Raw genomic sequence first — 17,127 nt, forward strand, 5'->3', positions numbered from 1 at the left:
TAATAATAATAATAATAATAATAATAATAATAATAATAATAATAATAATAGTTGCAAACGAATTGAAGGGACTTCTATATTACTGCTTGGTATGCTTTTTTTTTTACTAGGGTTTACTTTTGAGGGCAAATTTTACATGGCTAGGGCACTCCCAATGGGCTGCTCCATTTCCTGCTCTGCCTTTGAAATTTTAGCACCCTTTTAGAATGGAAAGCCACCCTTAGAGAATTCCAACAGCTGATTGGACATCTTAATTTTGCATGCAGAGTGGTGACTCCAGGGAGGGCCTTTTTGAGACGCCTCTGTATGGATGGCTACGGTGGGCATAAAACTTCCCCACCATAGGGTCATAATTATGGCAGACATCAAAGAAGATCTGTGAGTGTGGCTTGCATTTTTGGATTCTTTTAATGATGTTTCCTTCTGGCACAAGAAGGGGCTTTACAAGTCAGTTCTGATGCTGCTAGTTCTTTAGGTTTTGGCCTTTATTTTAACAGTCATTGGTGTGCACGCATGTGGTCTGCTGATTGGAAATGGTCAGGGGCGACCTCCAGCTTAACCTTTTTGGAATTTTTTCTTATTGTTGTGGTGGTGTACATTTGAGCGGAACAATTTTCCAACTCTTCCGTTCATTTTTGGTGCAACAATGCTTCAGTGGTGCAGGTAATTAATAGTATGACATCTAGGTCCCCTTTAGTGATGAATTTGGTTAGGGTTTTTGTGCTTAAATGCTTGGCTCATAACAACCTCTTCACGGCTTTTCACATTCCTGGTGTGGAAAATGACATCACCAATACCCTCTCCACCTACAGATGTCACTTCAGGCAGCTAGCCTCGGGAGCAGATATCAAACCAATTATGATGCCGGAGCACCTGTGGAGTCTTGGAGGGGTGTGGAGGGGTGAGGTGGAAAAGGCCATAGGTGCTTCACTCTCTTCACCAACACAGGTCTGTTATTATAAAGCCTGTCATGAATTTGAACAATTCCATCTTGATAATGGTATTCGACCCTTATGGCCTATTCCAGTTGACCATTGTCTGCAATATTTTGTAGCCTTACATCATAAGGGCCTTTCTCCACAGTCTATTCATAACAAGCTGGCTGCTTTGGCTTTTTCAGCCAAGTTCAGAGGCCTTTCTGACAGCACTGGGGACTTTCAAGTGTGGAGGACAATCGATGGCTGGTCATGTATGCATGGGTCTGCCCGACCCATGCATGCCTCTTTTTCCTCAGATACTACTGGGCTTAATGCAGCAATAGGACTTGCTATGTCTTTCACGTTTTGAAAATGTGCTTTTCCACACAGCAGCCCTGACAGCCTTTTGGGGGGCCCTACATGAATTGGTTGTTGTGTCTAAGAGAGATCATTCGAACAGAGCTTTGCTATTTTCTGATTTAGTCTTGTCAAGCCATTAGGCTGTCCAAGACAAATCAAAAAGGGAAAGGGTCAGTGGTCTCACTTGGGCAGTGTTCTATAAGGACCTTTGTCCGATCTAGGCATTGAGTAAAAACATAGCTTTACATGGTGTGTCACAAGGCCCCCTTTTCTGTCACAACAATCCTACTCCCCTGACTAAATTTCAATTTTGGGCAGTGGCTTTGAGGGCTGTTGCCAATTTGGGACTAAAAGGCGTAAAATTTGGCACTCATTAATTTCATATTGGAGCGGCTTCCACTGCAGACGCTATGGGTTTTGAGCCACCGATGATACAACGTATTGGTCATTGGAAGTCAGTTGCCTTCAAAAGGTATGTGCGGAGAGTTCGTGTTTAATTCCTTTACTAATGTGTGTTTCTGTTAGTTCGCAGATGTCGTTCCACGAAGGCAAGGGTCCTGATTTGTGGTCACAGTATGATTTACTAGGCAGTGCATGAAGCTCGTGCCAGCCATTTTGGGCCTCATCTTTGCCTGGGAGACAAGGCGATGTTCAAGTGACTGCAAGTGAGGCCTACATTGGAGTGGCCTGTTGCCCCTGTTTGATTGCTCTGGACCCAATCCTGATGTTGTTGTTATCCACCTGGGTGGTAACAATCTTGGCCTAATGAAAAGCAAAGCGCTCATTTGGCAAGCTCAAAAAGATTTTGAACTCATCAAGAAGAGATGGCCCAGTGTTGTCATAGTTTAGGTCTGAAATGTTATCTCACATAGTGTGGCAAGGTGAAAGAAATCCATGTAAATTGGATGTGGCAAGGAAGAGGGTCAATAGAGAAATATGGAATACGGTGCAAAGGTCTTTTGGCCATGTTATTGGTCACCCCGCTATTGTATTTTGTAGACCCAAATTGTATCGTTCAGATGGGATTCACCTGTCAGAGTTAGGTAATGAATTGTCTTGGGGTGACATTCAACTGGGTGTGAAGTCTGTGTTGGAGGTCCTGATGGGGAAAAGGGACAAAGGTGACGCTTGTACCTTATCTGTGGCCTTAATGGGGGTGAGGGAATGGTTGGTGTGTACCTAGGCATACCATTGAAATGAAAGGCCTGGATCAGGGCAGCCTTTACATGTCAAGTGCCTTGGGGGCTGTTCATGAAATAGCCTTTGAGGAAGATATGGGGGGTTTGCCCTCCCTTACAAACTCAAGGGAGTTTGGGAGAGCATGCCTCATATCTACCTCCCTATGGATTCAGTTGCTCTCAGAGTCTGTTGTTTTTGCCCTATGGGAAGGCTGAAAAGGTAGTCTAGATAGACACCTGCCTTCAGCTGAACTCTCATCAGGATTTCACTCTCAATTGATGTCTCAAAAGTTTGAAGTTATCAGTTGGGGTTTAAATAGGTTTAAGGTCTAATAAAGGTCCATTTTTACATCCAATTTACATGTCTGGTCTCTTTATTTCATGGTGGGAGGATCAATGTTCTTCCCACCACAGATTGAGATTCAGTATGTACCCTGTGAACTGATAACCATAAACAATGAGGTACACAATCATGGCTTAACTCTACATTTCAAAAAAGAAAATTTGCACCATATGATTATAGAGTTGTCAAATGACTTGGATGACAGATATCAAATTTGCAGATGACAATAAATTAGGAGGAGTAGCTAATACCCCAGAGGGCAGGATCAAAATTCAAAACAACCTTAATAGATTAGAAAGCTGGGCCAAAGCTAACAAAATGAATTTCAACATGGAGAAATGTAAGGTACTGCAATTAGGGCAGAAAAACGGAATGCATAGATATAGGATGGGGGACATATGGGTGAATGAAACTATGTGTGAAAGGGATCTGGGAGTCCAGGTAGACCACAAATTGAACATGAGTCAACAGTGTGATGCAGCAGCTAACAAGGCCAATGCGATTTTAGGCTGCATCAATAGAAGTGAAGTGTCTAGATCAAGGAAAGTAATAGTGCTACTCTATTCTGCTCTGGTCAGGCACCACCTGGAATATTGTGTCCAGTTCTGGGCACCACAATTCAAAAAGGATGTGGAGAAACTGGAGTGTGTCCAAAGGAGGGCAACTAAAATGGTGTAGGGTCTGGAAATCATGCCCTATGAGGAATGACTTAGGGAGCTGGGGATGTTTAGCCTGGAGAAGCGAAGGTTAAGAGGTGATATGATAGCCCTGTTTAAATACTTGAAGGGGTGTTATACTGAAGAGGGAGCTAACTTGTTTTCTGCTGCTCCAGAGAATAGGACCCAGAACATTGGATGCAAGCTACAAGAAAAGAGATTCTACCTCAACATTAAGAGGAACTTCTTGACAGCTGTTCGACAGTGGAACAAACTCCCTCGGAGTGCAGTGGACTCTCTTTCCTTGGAGGTCTTTAAACAGAGGCTGGATGACCATCTGTCAGGGATGCTTTGATTGAGATTTCCTGCATGGCAGGGGGTGGACTGGATGGCCCTTATAGTCTCTTCCAACTCTATTATTCCATGATTCTATGACTCTAAATGTTTTCTGGCTTTACTACTCTGACTTTAATAGTAGCCTGGGTTGTTTGTTTTTTTAAGTGAAGCTTTTTCATCAGGTATGTGTCATTGCCTGGAAATGACTTCAAAACTATGTTTCGCAAGGTGCTAAAAGGACAAAAGGATGGCCACTAAGATGAGTGGAAACCCTAATAGAATCCAGCACATAAATGGTGAGAGATCACAAGTGAGCAGGGATTGCTGAAACCCTTTGTAACCCTCCCAGGCCAGATGCTTGTTGAGATGTGTGGCTATGCCCTTGATAAAAATCAGTTCCCTAGTTTTGCCTCTGCCCACAGTGAGAAGGGATAGGAAGAGTGAGGAACACCAAATGAATGAGTCCTAACTGCCTGCTGAGGGCAGCAGATGCATGACACTCTCTCTCATTTCCAACTGGGAAGGAGACTATTGTGTTTTGGAAACCACACTCCCATCACATACTGGAGGAAAGATCAGGGACTATTCTCTTTCACAGAGGTATATAACTAACCTGCAAGAAGGGGCTTGAAGGAAACAGAGGAAAAATCTTAGGGAGGTGTGATCTGGGAGTCTGGGGTGCCGTAGCAAAGGTTCCCATCCCTGACTTAGATACAGTACTGCTATTACTAGATGTGTAGTGTGGTGACAGTGTGGTGTAGTGGTTTCAGTACTGAACTGCTACCCTGAGAAAACAGGGTTTGAATCCCCACTCAGCCATGGAAATTCACTGGATGACCTTGGGCAAGTCACAATCTATCAGCTTTAGAGGAATGCATTGGCAACACTCCTTGGAAAAATAAAAAAAGAAAAGACCCAAGTGATAGGGTCACCTTAAGGTTGCTATAAGCCAGAAATGACCTGAAGGCACACAGCAACAACAACAAACCATATGGGTACCAGAGCTCTCATGTGGGTGAGAGAGAGGTATTTATCCAAGAATTGTACCTGACTTGAAGTCTGGGAGAAGAAATGTTTTCAATTGTACTGTGCTTTTAAATTGTAAGCTACTTTGAGTCCCAGTTTTGAGGGGTGGGATATAAATAAATATAATAATAATTAGAAAAGACATACATCTTATATAAGACACACCTCTGGGAGAGGACTGCTGATGTTCTTTTAAGAAAGAATGAAATACAGCATGTTGTAGAACCAGAAGGACTGAAGAGGAACCCTCTTTTGTAAGCACCTCACCTGGAAACAGTTACTGTCTCCTTTGGAAATGACAGTCTGTCCCATTAAATCTCACGCATGACACTTCTAGAACAGACATATCATCCAGAATGTCCTACGGGGGGCAGGGGGTAGCAAGATTCTTGTTAATTTTCCAAAATTATAAACAGCCTATTTATGTTCCTACAATGCACATCTCCTCCTCTCAAAGACATTTCATAGTTTTCTCTTTGCAGACAGAGCTCCCTCTGTGTCCCAGTGGCTGCCTACATGCACAACATTAATCTTGCTCTTTCATCTCCTGGAGTTTGGCGTCCTTGATGTGTAGAAAAATTGTTTTAAAAAACACACACACAATATCCATGAAAAACTTGTGAACAGAGATGTATGGATCAGTCTATTTTTGGTACATGTCAGTTTCACATGTGCTCATTCACAACTATTATTTTGAGGTGCAGGGAATCCACATGAACATGCAGATGTATTTTTACACAGTTTAGCATAAAATACATATTGCTATATTTTAAAAACAAAAGGCATATCACAAAACTTCTAACGAACTTCGATGTTACAAGGAAAAATGCATTCTAATCTGTGCAGCTCACTTGAAAATGCAGATGAATTTCTGCCCACTTGGAAAATGCAGATGACACTATAGCATACTTGAAAATGCCATTTAGAAATGGAAGAAAATTCTGAAAAAACCTATGCTTGTGAAGTGCACAAGAATTTGATAGCATACACCGGTGTGTGTTGTTGTGTGGCTGTATGCATGCACACACACGTGTGTGTGGTTTTCCAAAATGGTTTTGCCACCTTTTTTCCTGACCCAATTCTTCTAGTTTTCATAGACATGCAGAAAATAAGCAGATAACATTTTATGCATTTCTATGAACTCACCCAGTCTCCTTGCTTCAATTCTTTTTAAAAGATTCACATTAAATTTATGCTTGTCGCATATTGTTAAGTGCACAGGGATCAAGCTCTCAAAAAATAGTAGAAAACTATGATAAGGTAACAAAACGTGGTGCCTTAAAACAAGGTTCTGTAAGACGAGCCTTCAAGATATGTGAAATATAATAATCTAAAAAAAGATTGTGGATTTATTTGTTTGGTTTTTTTTCATTTGTTATATGTGAATGATTGACTACACTAAAAAGAGGAGGAATAATAGTAGGACACAAAGGTCAGGAGCAGAAATGCATTAAACAAAATGCCCTTGGTCAGTAGTAAGACTGCAAAGAAAGGGCTTTAAGTCAAACAAAGCACTTAAATCAAGCACAGAGAACTCAATGAAAATTTTAAAGGCATCATTCAGAACAAAGACCGTAGCTCAGATTACAGTTGTATGTGCTGAAGTCCTGTTGATTCCAAAAGTCAGGCCTGCTCTACAGCCAAGAAAATTTATTACCTTAAATCAGAGACAGATGCAAAGGAAGATGGGGATTCAGTAAGTGAGAACCTGGACTTTCTGAAATTCCCTCTTCTATGACACTATTAACAATAGAGGTGGGCAGCCATCTTCTGCCTCTGGCCATTCTAAACAGAAACAGAATACTGCACATTTGGATAGGAGTTATGCCATTTTAAGGGGTCTGGCTTCCTCAAATTATTCTGGGGAATTGCCACTTGGCAAGGACACAGGCAGAGAGTGTGCTGAGATAGCCGTCTGAGAGAAACCCCTCCTTTCACCCATTTACATAAGTTTCTCAATACAGTTTCCCAAGCAGAGAAAATAATTGTTAAGAAGAATTTCTTTGCCTTGAAACCAGCAGTGCAGCTGAGACAGCAAACAGGCAAAAATAGAGAAGGAAGGTTTTTTTGCTGCCAGTCATTGAAGCAACATCAAAGACATGGTAGGGGCTGGAACCATAGGCTCTTTTCAGGGCTCTGCTATATGACTGCAATCTCTTGAGGTGACACATGGAGAGAAAAGATGAAAATATGGGGTATACTCTAGGCTAGACTCCTGGGAGTCTGGAAGTCTGTGACCATAGGTTTCCCTTTGGTCTTTCTTATTTAGCCATTTACATCCCATCCTTTAACAAAGTTCTCAGATTGGGCTTAAGAAATCAAAACATCAAAAGAATTAAAATGTCAACTAAAACACATGGAAGCAAAATAAAAAAATTGTAGAGATAAAGATGTGAACTGATAGGTAAAAAGTAATTTTAATGCGGGTGGTGATGTTTTTCACTGGCACAAAAATGATGTCATAAGGTGAATCTGTCTTTTCATTCTCCTGTATGATCTTTTTAACATCTTTTGACCACTGCTTGCTTTCATCTACCCCTTTATCAAAAGCTTGCATTATGTATTTTGTGCGTTTTGTATTTTGTTGTTGTTGTTGTTTTTGGTGGATGGCCAACAAGGCTATCCTGGCATATGTTTCCTATCTGTAGATTAGGTTACTACATGGGAGAGGACCCTCTCTCTGCTTACCACCTGTCACTTATCACCTGGAGAGACATTCGATAACAGATGATCTTAAGAGATGGGCACATGTGGGAAAGATGGCCTGTCTCAACATTTATCCATCCATATGCTAAGTTCGTTGTTTCTGGCCTGGCCATGACTGATCAGGAAAGAGGCAGCAAGCTGCCTGCAGTCCAGATATCTCTGCTTTCAGATGTAGCCAAAAAATTACTCTACAATTTAAACCACTGCCATTGTAAGCTCCAGCTATTTGGTCAGTGTTGCTATGCAGAACAAGAATATTAGGATCAGCTTACCTTTTTCCTCACAAAATGCTTGTTCCGATCAGAACCTACCAAGAGTAAGTATTCCCTTTTGGAAGCCACTTTTATATACTAACTGGCAGGAGCAGTTCAAAGAGGCAGCAATACAAATGTTTCATGGGCAATGATGTCAGAATCAACAGCCTGAAACTGATGTCCCTACTCCATAGGTTCTACATGCAGGCCTCCTTCTCTAAGCATTAGGCCAACTGATATAATGGAGTCTTTCTGGCTCCCTGGTTGTATATTATATCCAATGTCTATGAAAATACTGGACTGAGAGATATCAAGAGATCATTCAGCCATCACTGTATGCTGACTGGTGCCTTCTGCAAGCATCAGTGAAGCTTAATCAACAAACAACATTGTGACTGATGGCAGAGATATTACTGGAGTGCCTGTGGGTATATTACATTAGCTGTTGCATCCACAGCTATTATCCTATTGACTCAGCTGCTGGTTTAGCACATGCTAACAACTGCTTTATGCTGGTGCTGAAAAGCTTTAGTGAAATGGCTGCTGCTGTAATGGACCCACTGAATCAACTTCCCTGTGCAACAGGAATTGTAGTGATTTCTCTGCTGGTTTAGTTTTCTTTCAGTTTCCTCTGAGCCCTGGCTTGGGTGGAATATGCTAAAATCACTTTGAAATAGATGTTTGCCACCATCACCTAAATTTGACCAATGTATCACCTTGGCCTACATTTTGTAGAGACACTAATTACATTCAGCAAGTATAAAGCAAAAAAACCCAAAGTGGCTGGAGGACCACGGCTGGTTATGTGTATTTTTTGTACTAAACAGTGCAGGGAGGCCCTACAACCTATTTAAAAGGTAAACTGTTGCAGCTGCAGACTTCCAGAGGCAGCAATTCACCCTCTTTTTTGGCCAGAAGAAGTCAATCTGGTGATTCTGGATGTATTGAGGGCCACAAAAACATCCTTGGGAGCTGCATCTGGCCCCAGGGCTGCATTTTGCCCACCTCTGGCATAGGTAGTTTCACAGCCAGATCATACTCATGTCAACTCTGCATTAACTAATTTTCTAGTTAAGTTAATTTAGGATTAGAGTCAAAGAAGTGATGTAGGTGACTCTCAAGATGATGTCAGACTTCCTACATACTTTTTGTTACCCCAGGATCCAGCCCTCAGCTACCTCTCTTTGAACTTTGATATCAAATTAATATCAAAAGGGTATGTTTTAGGCAAGTAGCCAAAGGGGGTTCTACAACACAGGAAACCAGCCATACCATATTAAATATAGATATCTGAGCATGAGAGAAGCCCAAGGCACTTGGACATGATGGGATCTCTTGAGATCTGAATCAGTACAATCCCTTGAGTATGGAAAGGGTGGTAGTGAGCTGGACTGGGAGATTGTTTGCATACAGCAGACAAAGGGAGTTGCCTTCTCGGAATGAAACTTTTTTTTGTCTGAGGACATTCACACTGATTGTCCAGTCGTTCTTGCATATCCCATTCCATTCTCCTGCCCTGGGAATGTCACTTAACTCTTGGAAAAGCCAATTAACTTTTAAAACACTGCCCCATATACCTTGCTATAAATACATGTGCCTGGACAATAGCAATTTGATCCAGTTTGCAATCAGGCAGAAACTCTGTCAGATTCAAACCTGGTCCCTCAGTACTGTTGTTTGTGCTACACAATAAGCAGGCTAAGTCACACTCAACTTCCAGCTTTCTCCCATATTGGAGCCTGGCTTCTGGACTGGAAAGGCATTGCCTTCCCTCAACCTTGCTACAAGCTACTACTTTAATTTCATTAGTTGTTGTGTATGTGTGAATGCTATTGTGTGAATAGCAATTTTCCCTTTTGTTGTTAATAAAATTGAGTTTCACTTAGCACTGGGGTTTTAGTTTTTTGGAACCAGTATACAGAGGCTTGTGTCCTAGCTAGTGTTACCCTGGCCCTCTTGTGGCTATCAGTTTGAGCTATTAAAATTCCTCTAGTATACATTAATTTGTGGGTACCATCTCAGTAACCTAGCAATTTGGGTAATGTTCTTGACCATTAATTTCCAGCTAGAAAATGAGTTGTTATGATGTACACACCTACTTCTACACTACACTGGTGTTGGTGGGACTATACATACAGTGCACTACTCACTTAAAATATACTGTATATACATTGCACTCCTATATATAGATACTCATGCCTATTTTGTTTCGGCAAAGAAGAGTGTGAAGGAGGAAAAAAGCACTTTTCACAGTATTCTGACCTACTAAAACAAGTAATATAAAAGTAGCAGTGAAATGTGGTTGGTGACATGATTTAAGGACATGAACACAACTTAACTGAATGATACCTCTAGTCAGGAGTGGTGAGCAGCTTTCATGTCAGAGGGCTGGGAATCTACTCTGGGTTTTAGCCTGGAATTTTAAAGTAACTGTCCAAGATGCTAAAATATTTGCAAATATGGGGGTTCAACCAGCAAGCTTCCTTCTCCCCTTTCAGAGAAGGAAGTTGGCTCACATCCTTTTAGAATTGGGGGACACCTAAAAAGAAAAACAAGATCTAAAGGGTAAAATCTCTAATACAGATTAGAGATTTTGCCCCTTTTGATCAACTTATGGTGATCCAATGAATTTCATAAGGTTTTCATAGGAAAAGAATGCTCGCACATGGTTTTGCCAGTTCCTTCCTTTGAATTACAGCCTACAGAACCTGGTATTTATTTATCACCTCCCATCCAAGCACTAATCAGACAAGACAGAGGTTCTCCTGGTCAGTTGGAAGGCAGATCAAGCTTTGAAGACTCCCCCTGAAGACATAGATTCACAGTATGAGGGTACTCCTAGACTCAGCCCTGAACCTTGAGGCCCAGATGTCTGTAGTGACCAGGAGTGCTTTTGCACATTTAAAAATTTTGTGCCAACTGCACCCATTCCTTGAGACACTGGATCTGGCCTTGGTGGTACATGCCTTGGTTACATCCTGTTTGGACTACTGTAATGCCCTCTACTTGGGGCTGCCTTTGAAGAGTGTTCAGAAACCGCAACTGGTCCAAAGAGATGCAGCTGGAGCAGGTTACAGAGACCACACAATGCCCCTGTTGAAAGAGCTCCACTGGCTGTCGGTTTCCAGGCACAATTCAAAGTGCTGGTTGTGACCTATAAAGCCCTATGTGGGTCAGGTACAGGCTATCTGGCACACCGTACCTCCCTGTATGAGCTTATCCAGGCTCTGAGATCCTCAGGAGAAGCCCTTCTCTTAGTCCCACTCCCATCGCAAGCACGGCTGGTGGGGACAGAAGAGCGGGCCTTTTCTGTCGCGGCCCCTAGACTCTGGAACTCCCTTCCCAGGAGACCAAAATGGCCCCTGGCCTGAAACCTACCTATTCAGACAGGCTTTTCAAACAGAATGTTTTTAAAAGACCATCTTGTGGTGTTGTAGTATTGTTTTAAAGTATTTTAAACAGTTTTATCTTTTTAAACTGTATTTTATTCTTTTAATAAGCAATCTATATCAATATTGTAATAATTTAATTCCATGTTAATGTTTCTATGTTTTTAATTATACTGTTCTTTTACTATTGTGAGCTGCTCTTTGTCCCAGTTCTGGGGGGGAAAGCGGGACACAAATAAATATAATAACAACAACAACAATACTAACCAGGGCTGTCCCTGCTTAGCTTCCAAGATCAGACGGGGTCACTTGACCTGCACAATTTCATCACAGTGACTGGATTAGAAAGAAGACAATATACATAAACTGCTATTTATGCATACCAAATACTTATTTACACACACTTGGAACCTAGTCCTGAGGATTTTACTGAATGAACAAATCCCAGAACTGACTCTGAGCCCAAAGTTTATGATCACCCAGAGCATGAGAAACAAAGCCCTGTCCAATGCAGCTACAGTGGTACCTCGGGATACGAAATACCCAGGTTACGAAATTTTCGGGATACGAAAAAATCCCATAGGGAATTATTGTTTCGGGTTACGAATGTTTTTTCGGGTTACGAAAAAACTTTTGGTGCTTTTTTCGGCTTTTTCGCACGGAATCGCGGCTTTTCCCCATTAGCGCCTATGGCAATTCGGCTTACGAAGGCTTTTCGGGTTACGAAAGCGGCCGCGTTACGAATTAATTTCGTAACCCGAGGCACCACTGTATTTCCTGAGCTGAACAACAACAAAAAACCCAGAGCCTGTGAATAAACTCTTAGGTAATAATTGATCCAGTGGAAGTAGGACTGTGCAAATCATAACCTTGAGTCGACCCCACATATATGTTTGGCCAGAAGTACATATCCTTGCTTATGAGTCCCAAAGTGACCAGGAAAAAAAGGGGGTTATCAGTCTCAAACATTTTATTTCCCTGCCATGCAGTTTCAGGACCACAAACAGTGGACAGAACCTCAGAGATACTGTAAAAGGCTAGAGTCAGGCAGTGCTTTTAATGAAAAGTTTCACTTCACTTACTGAGTACAAAACCCTTATTCGAGGATGGTGTTCAGACCCTTAAACCATGGACATTATGAGAGACAAATTGACCTTAATGAACTAATTGGTTTTACTCATCATTTCCTAAGGGAAACGAAGAAACAAAACTCATTCTAGGGAATTTGCAAATGCACTGTCTTGTATGAACAGATTTCTTTTTCAATGAAAAACTGCTGTAACCTTGTGTTCTGATCCTAAGCCTCCTTCCAATCTAGCAGCCACATCCCATCCTTACCCCGTCTGTCCGAAACACTTCCTTCCCTCGTAAGCTCTAAACCTATTTATTGCTTTCCTTTAACTGCCCAAATCCCCTAAAGTCCTCCCTTTGGATACTCCCCCTCTTGCTCACATGGCCACTGTGTCCTCCCAAGCATTCCTTCTCTCTCATCCAGTTGTACTGTAACACACAGTTTCCTGTATACATTTACAAAGGGAGAAAGTCCTGCTGAACTCAAGAAAGTTTAACATCTGAACTCAAGACTTAACATGTGAACGAATGAGTGTGCTCAGAACTGAGAAAGTTTTTACTCAGTATTTTTTTATTTATTGCAAGCATTTTTTAAAAAAAAGAAACAAATCTTTTTTTCAGCCAAAGAAGAAAAAGAAGAAGAAACTTGTTTACAGTCAGTTGAAAAAAGGCAATTATTTTAATATGTGTAATTGTTTTAATATGTGTATATCTTGTCCTTTTAAGTCGTATATATGTCTGTTTAAATTGATGTGTATTTTACTCGATGTGTTTTAACTAATGTGGTGTGTCTGTTAATTGTTGTTGTCCCCCACCTTGATCTATGGGGAGAGGCAGGTAAGAAATTATTGTTATTATTATTTCCCAGTGTCTTACCATTTTGGAAGAAAGGATACAAATAAAAGGGGGGGGTAGGTGGAAAGCAAAGTGGGAATGGGAAGGATGGGAATGGGAAGGTAGCTTTAAGATGCAGCAAACACATCCATGCATCCATATATAAACAAACAAGCACAATTCTGTTCTTGTACTGTTGCCTCTGGAGACACCATTTTTGCAACAAGGGAAAACCTGTTTGTCAGACATGGCCATGGGATGCATGCCACAAGCTGTGACGTCCTCCGAAGCCACTTTCAACTTTCTGGGAGCAAACAAACCACTGTTTGTTGCCAGTTTCAATGTCCCTTGGGTGACCTCCGGCAGTTTCTGAACAAGGTCTGTGCTTTTCCAGAACCCTCCTGCACCTGTAGTCCACTGCTGCAAAGCTCCTGCCTGACCCAGGGATCCAGAAAGCCACCAGATAATCGGATTATCGAGGGACACGACACAGCTTTGCCGAGCCTTCCCCAGAGAGCCAGGCCTTCCCTGAATTCCACATCTACCTATTTTAGTCTCAGCTGGCCGCTCTCAAAGACAGCTGGCCACTCTCAGCCTCCAGCTTCCTAAAAGCACAACCTAGGGACATTTTCCAAGTGTCTTTCAGGGACCAGAGTGAGTGTCAGGCTATTTGAATCCTGTGCACAGCTGGAACCTGACTGCAGCTTGGCTTTACAGGTAGATCTGGAGCCTTGCTACCCACCCTGAACCCTGGTTAGTAACTGAATGAAATAATGTGCAGCAGGAAGGAGAGACTCACTGTTGTGGTGACCCAGGATCTATTTTGGTAGCCTGGGGCTCATTTTCCTGGGCTGCCTGGCCTGCAGACATCACTTCAGCCAGGTTTTGGGTGCAGCAGCTTCTGCCTTCCTCCTCTTCCTCTCCACAGCCCCCACAAGGACCACACTTTCCGACGTTCTCCCATGAGATGGAGAGTCCAAGGGAGGGAGCTCTGCATAGGCTCCTAGCAAGAGTGACCCCCTTCCCCATTGCCTCCAAGCCAGGCCTTCAAAGCCCTCCTTGGCCCCTGGAGGCCACACTGAGCTCAAGAGAGCACCAGCTCTGATCTGTTTTGATCTCTTTTGCTAGGACAATCATTCCATTCTGTTTCAAGGCATCGCTTGAGTATGTTTCAATTGTACTGTTCTTTTCAGTTGCAAAGGGCTCTGAGTGCCAGTTTCGGGGGGGGGGGGGGGGGGGCGAGATAAACGAATAAATCCTCCTCCTCACCCTCCTCCTCCTCCTCCAGCTCCCCGGGATCCCCCACAGATGCTTACCTCCTCCTTCAGAGCCCCTCTTCCATGGCCTCCGCTTTCCAGAAGGCTCCGGCGGGAAAAGGCAAGGGACTGGAGCCGGGTGGCCAAAGAGGGAGGGAAAGAGGGAGGGAGGGAAAGAGGGAGGGAGGGAGGGGCCCGGGCAGGAAAGGCCACTCTCCCCTCCCTGCCCTCCCTCCCCCTTGGCCTGGGGGCCAGGGGCCTCCTCCTCGCCACCGCAAAATGGAGGACATGCCGGGGAAAACAATCCAAGGCTGGAAGCCCTCCCAGGCATCTCAGGCCACGCTCCAAAGCAAAAACCACGGAGGACAGGACTTCTCAAAGCCCCCAAGGAGACTCCTGTGACTGACTCTCAATCCATGCTTCTCGGCCAGGGTCCAAAGGGAGGCCTCCTGGGGAGAGGAGGCTGGGATGGAGGACGGGGCCTGGAAAAGGAGGACGTGCCTCCACGGCCGCCCGGCCGCCTCCCGTGCCCTCTCTACTGGAGGACAGGGCCACTCCCCTCGTCGATCGAAGGCCCTCCTGCTCCGAAAGGGAAAGGCCTTCTCCCGGGCAGAAGACGGGGCTGGGGCCCTCTATGAATGGGGGAGAAGGCTCCAGAGACTGCTGCCAGAGCAACGCAAGGAGAGCTCGCCTCGGACGGAGGGCGTCTGGGAATGCCTCCACTAGTCCTGTGGGCCTGAGGGGCTGGGCCTGGAGGACGAGGCCTGGGAAAGGAGGACGGGGCAGGGAGTCCCTGGACGGCCCCAGCCCCGCGCGCCCCCTCAGCTCCCCTTCGGCCATTGGGCAGCGCCTTCCCGCCTCCCCTTCCCAGCCTCCTTCCTTCCTTCCTTCCCTGCTTGCTTGCTTGCTTGCTTGGAGGGAATTGGGGCAGGGAGGGGGAGGAGGGTGCACCTGAGGCTGCTGCTGCAAAGAGGCCTGTCTCGCGCCCCCTTCCTTCCTTGGCGTCAGTCCGGGGCCCTGCGGCTGACCATCGCTGTCCTTGTTCCGGAGGGAGCTGCAGCCATTGGCGCGCGCGCAGCAAAGGCAGCTGCTGGGGTCCTCCTTGGGCTCAGCTTCCCTCCAGCCGGGAGCGCGCGATGCAGGCCTCCCTCGCAGGCAGTCTGGGGGGACACCCCGTGACGTCTCAGCGCCAGGCGGGAAACCCTCCCTCTCAGCCTCTAGACCCAGCTCAAGATGAGCAGCCCCCTCCTTGGGCTGAGGAGGATGGAGAGAGGCGCAGGGACGAGGAGGCTGGCTCCAATGGCTTTTCCTCCTCAGGACCTTCAAGCCCGCCCCCCCCCTCCTTGCAAACATCTGAAGAAGCAGACTTCAGTCTAGTACAGTGCTTCCCAACCTTTTGTCCTCCATTTGTTTTGGACTTCAGCTCCCAGAAACCCCAACCAACTTGGCCAACAGTCAGGACTTATGGGAGATGGAGTCCCCTTCATCTGGAGGACCAAAGATTGGGAACACTGGGGAAAGCACATCCTGCCAACTTCTTTCTTGCAGTTACTCTCAAAGGGGCTGCTACATACACCTCTCTGCAGACCCTTGGAAACATTCCACGACACCAATGCAGTTTGGACACCACTTTTGAGTGCATCACTTCTCCATTGTTGTTGTTGTTGTTGTGTGCCTTCAAGTCATTCACGACTTATGGCTACCCAAAGGCAAACCTATCATGGGGTGAGAGGTCATTCTCATTTCATTTATCACAGCAAATAGCCAGCATAGGGGTTGTGAGTTCGATCCCAGCCAGGGACTCTGGGTCGACTCAGCCTGGCATCCTTCCCTAGGTTGCTAAAATGAGTGCCCAGCTTGTTGGGGGCAATTGGCTTACACCAGTGGTTCCCAACCTGTGGGTCAGGACCCCTTTGGGGGTCAAACACCCCTTTCACAGGGGTCACGTAAGACCATCGGAAAACACATATTTGCATGAAGCGATGAAATATAATTGTATGGTTGGGGGTCAACACAATATGAGTAACTGTATTAAAGGGTCGCAGCATTAGGAAGGTTGGGAACCACTGGCTTACACATTGTAAACTGCTTAGGGCAATGGTCCCCAAACTCTGCTCTTTAAGGGCTTTTGGACTTCAGCTCCCAGAATCCCCAACTATTGGCCAACATGGCTGAGGCTTCTGGGAGCTGAAGTCCAAAATCTCTTAAAGGGCACAGTTTGGGAGGCACTGGGTTAGGGAGTGCTTAAGTGAACTGATAAGTGGTACAAAAATGTACTTGCTATTGCTATTGCTAGTCCTTATGCCAGAAGGAAAGTAGGATATAAACAGAATAAGAATAATTTTCTTCACAAGATCTGTTCAGAGAGGGTTTGCCATGGCCATCCTCTGAGGCTGAGAGAGTGTGACACGGGTGTCATGGCCAAGCAGGGAATGGAAGCCTGGTCTCCAGGGCCATAGTCTAACATTCAAACCACTATGCCACACTGGCTCCCTGTAGTTCCCATACCTTGGATCAAATATAGACCAGAACGGCGTCTGCAGTGGAAGAAACTGGAGGAAAACTAGGCATTGGAAGAACAGCTATAAAAGAACTGGATGAGATCTTAATGTGCAAAGATATAACTCTGAACACTAAAGGGAGGATAGTCCAAACCACTGTATTCCCCATCACCACAAATGGATGTGGGAGATGGACAGTGAAGAAAGTGGACAGAAAGAAAACCAACTCATTAGAGATGTGGTGCTGGAGAAGAGTGGCCAAGAAGATGGCCAAGAAGACAAACAAATGGGTCCCAGAAC

At 44.5% G+C, this 17,127-nt stretch overlaps 1 protein-coding gene across 3 annotated transcripts in view; it reads right to left on the bottom strand.

The window, feature by feature from the left end:
• Positions 1–15,452, bottom strand: part of SLC43A3 (solute carrier family 43 member 3) — a 60,737-nt gene extending 45,285 nt beyond the window's left edge. The window contains exon 1 of one of the 3 annotated variants that reach the window (XM_042449142.1): positions 15,278–15,452. The gene's annotated coding sequence lies outside the window, so the exon portion shown is untranslated. Of the gene's footprint in view, positions 1–13,869; positions 14,263–14,386; positions 14,495–15,277 lie in introns of those variants that run through there. The other 2 variants (XM_042449133.1, XM_042449161.1) reach the window with 2 other exon arrangements.
• Between the last annotated feature and the right edge of the window lie 1,675 nt (positions 15,453–17,127).

This window comes from Sceloporus undulatus, chromosome 1 (assembly GCF_019175285.1).
Source record: "Sceloporus undulatus isolate JIND9_A2432 ecotype Alabama chromosome 1, SceUnd_v1.1, whole genome shotgun sequence".
Classification (NCBI taxonomy): Eukaryota; Metazoa; Chordata; class Lepidosauria; order Squamata; family Phrynosomatidae; genus Sceloporus; species Sceloporus undulatus.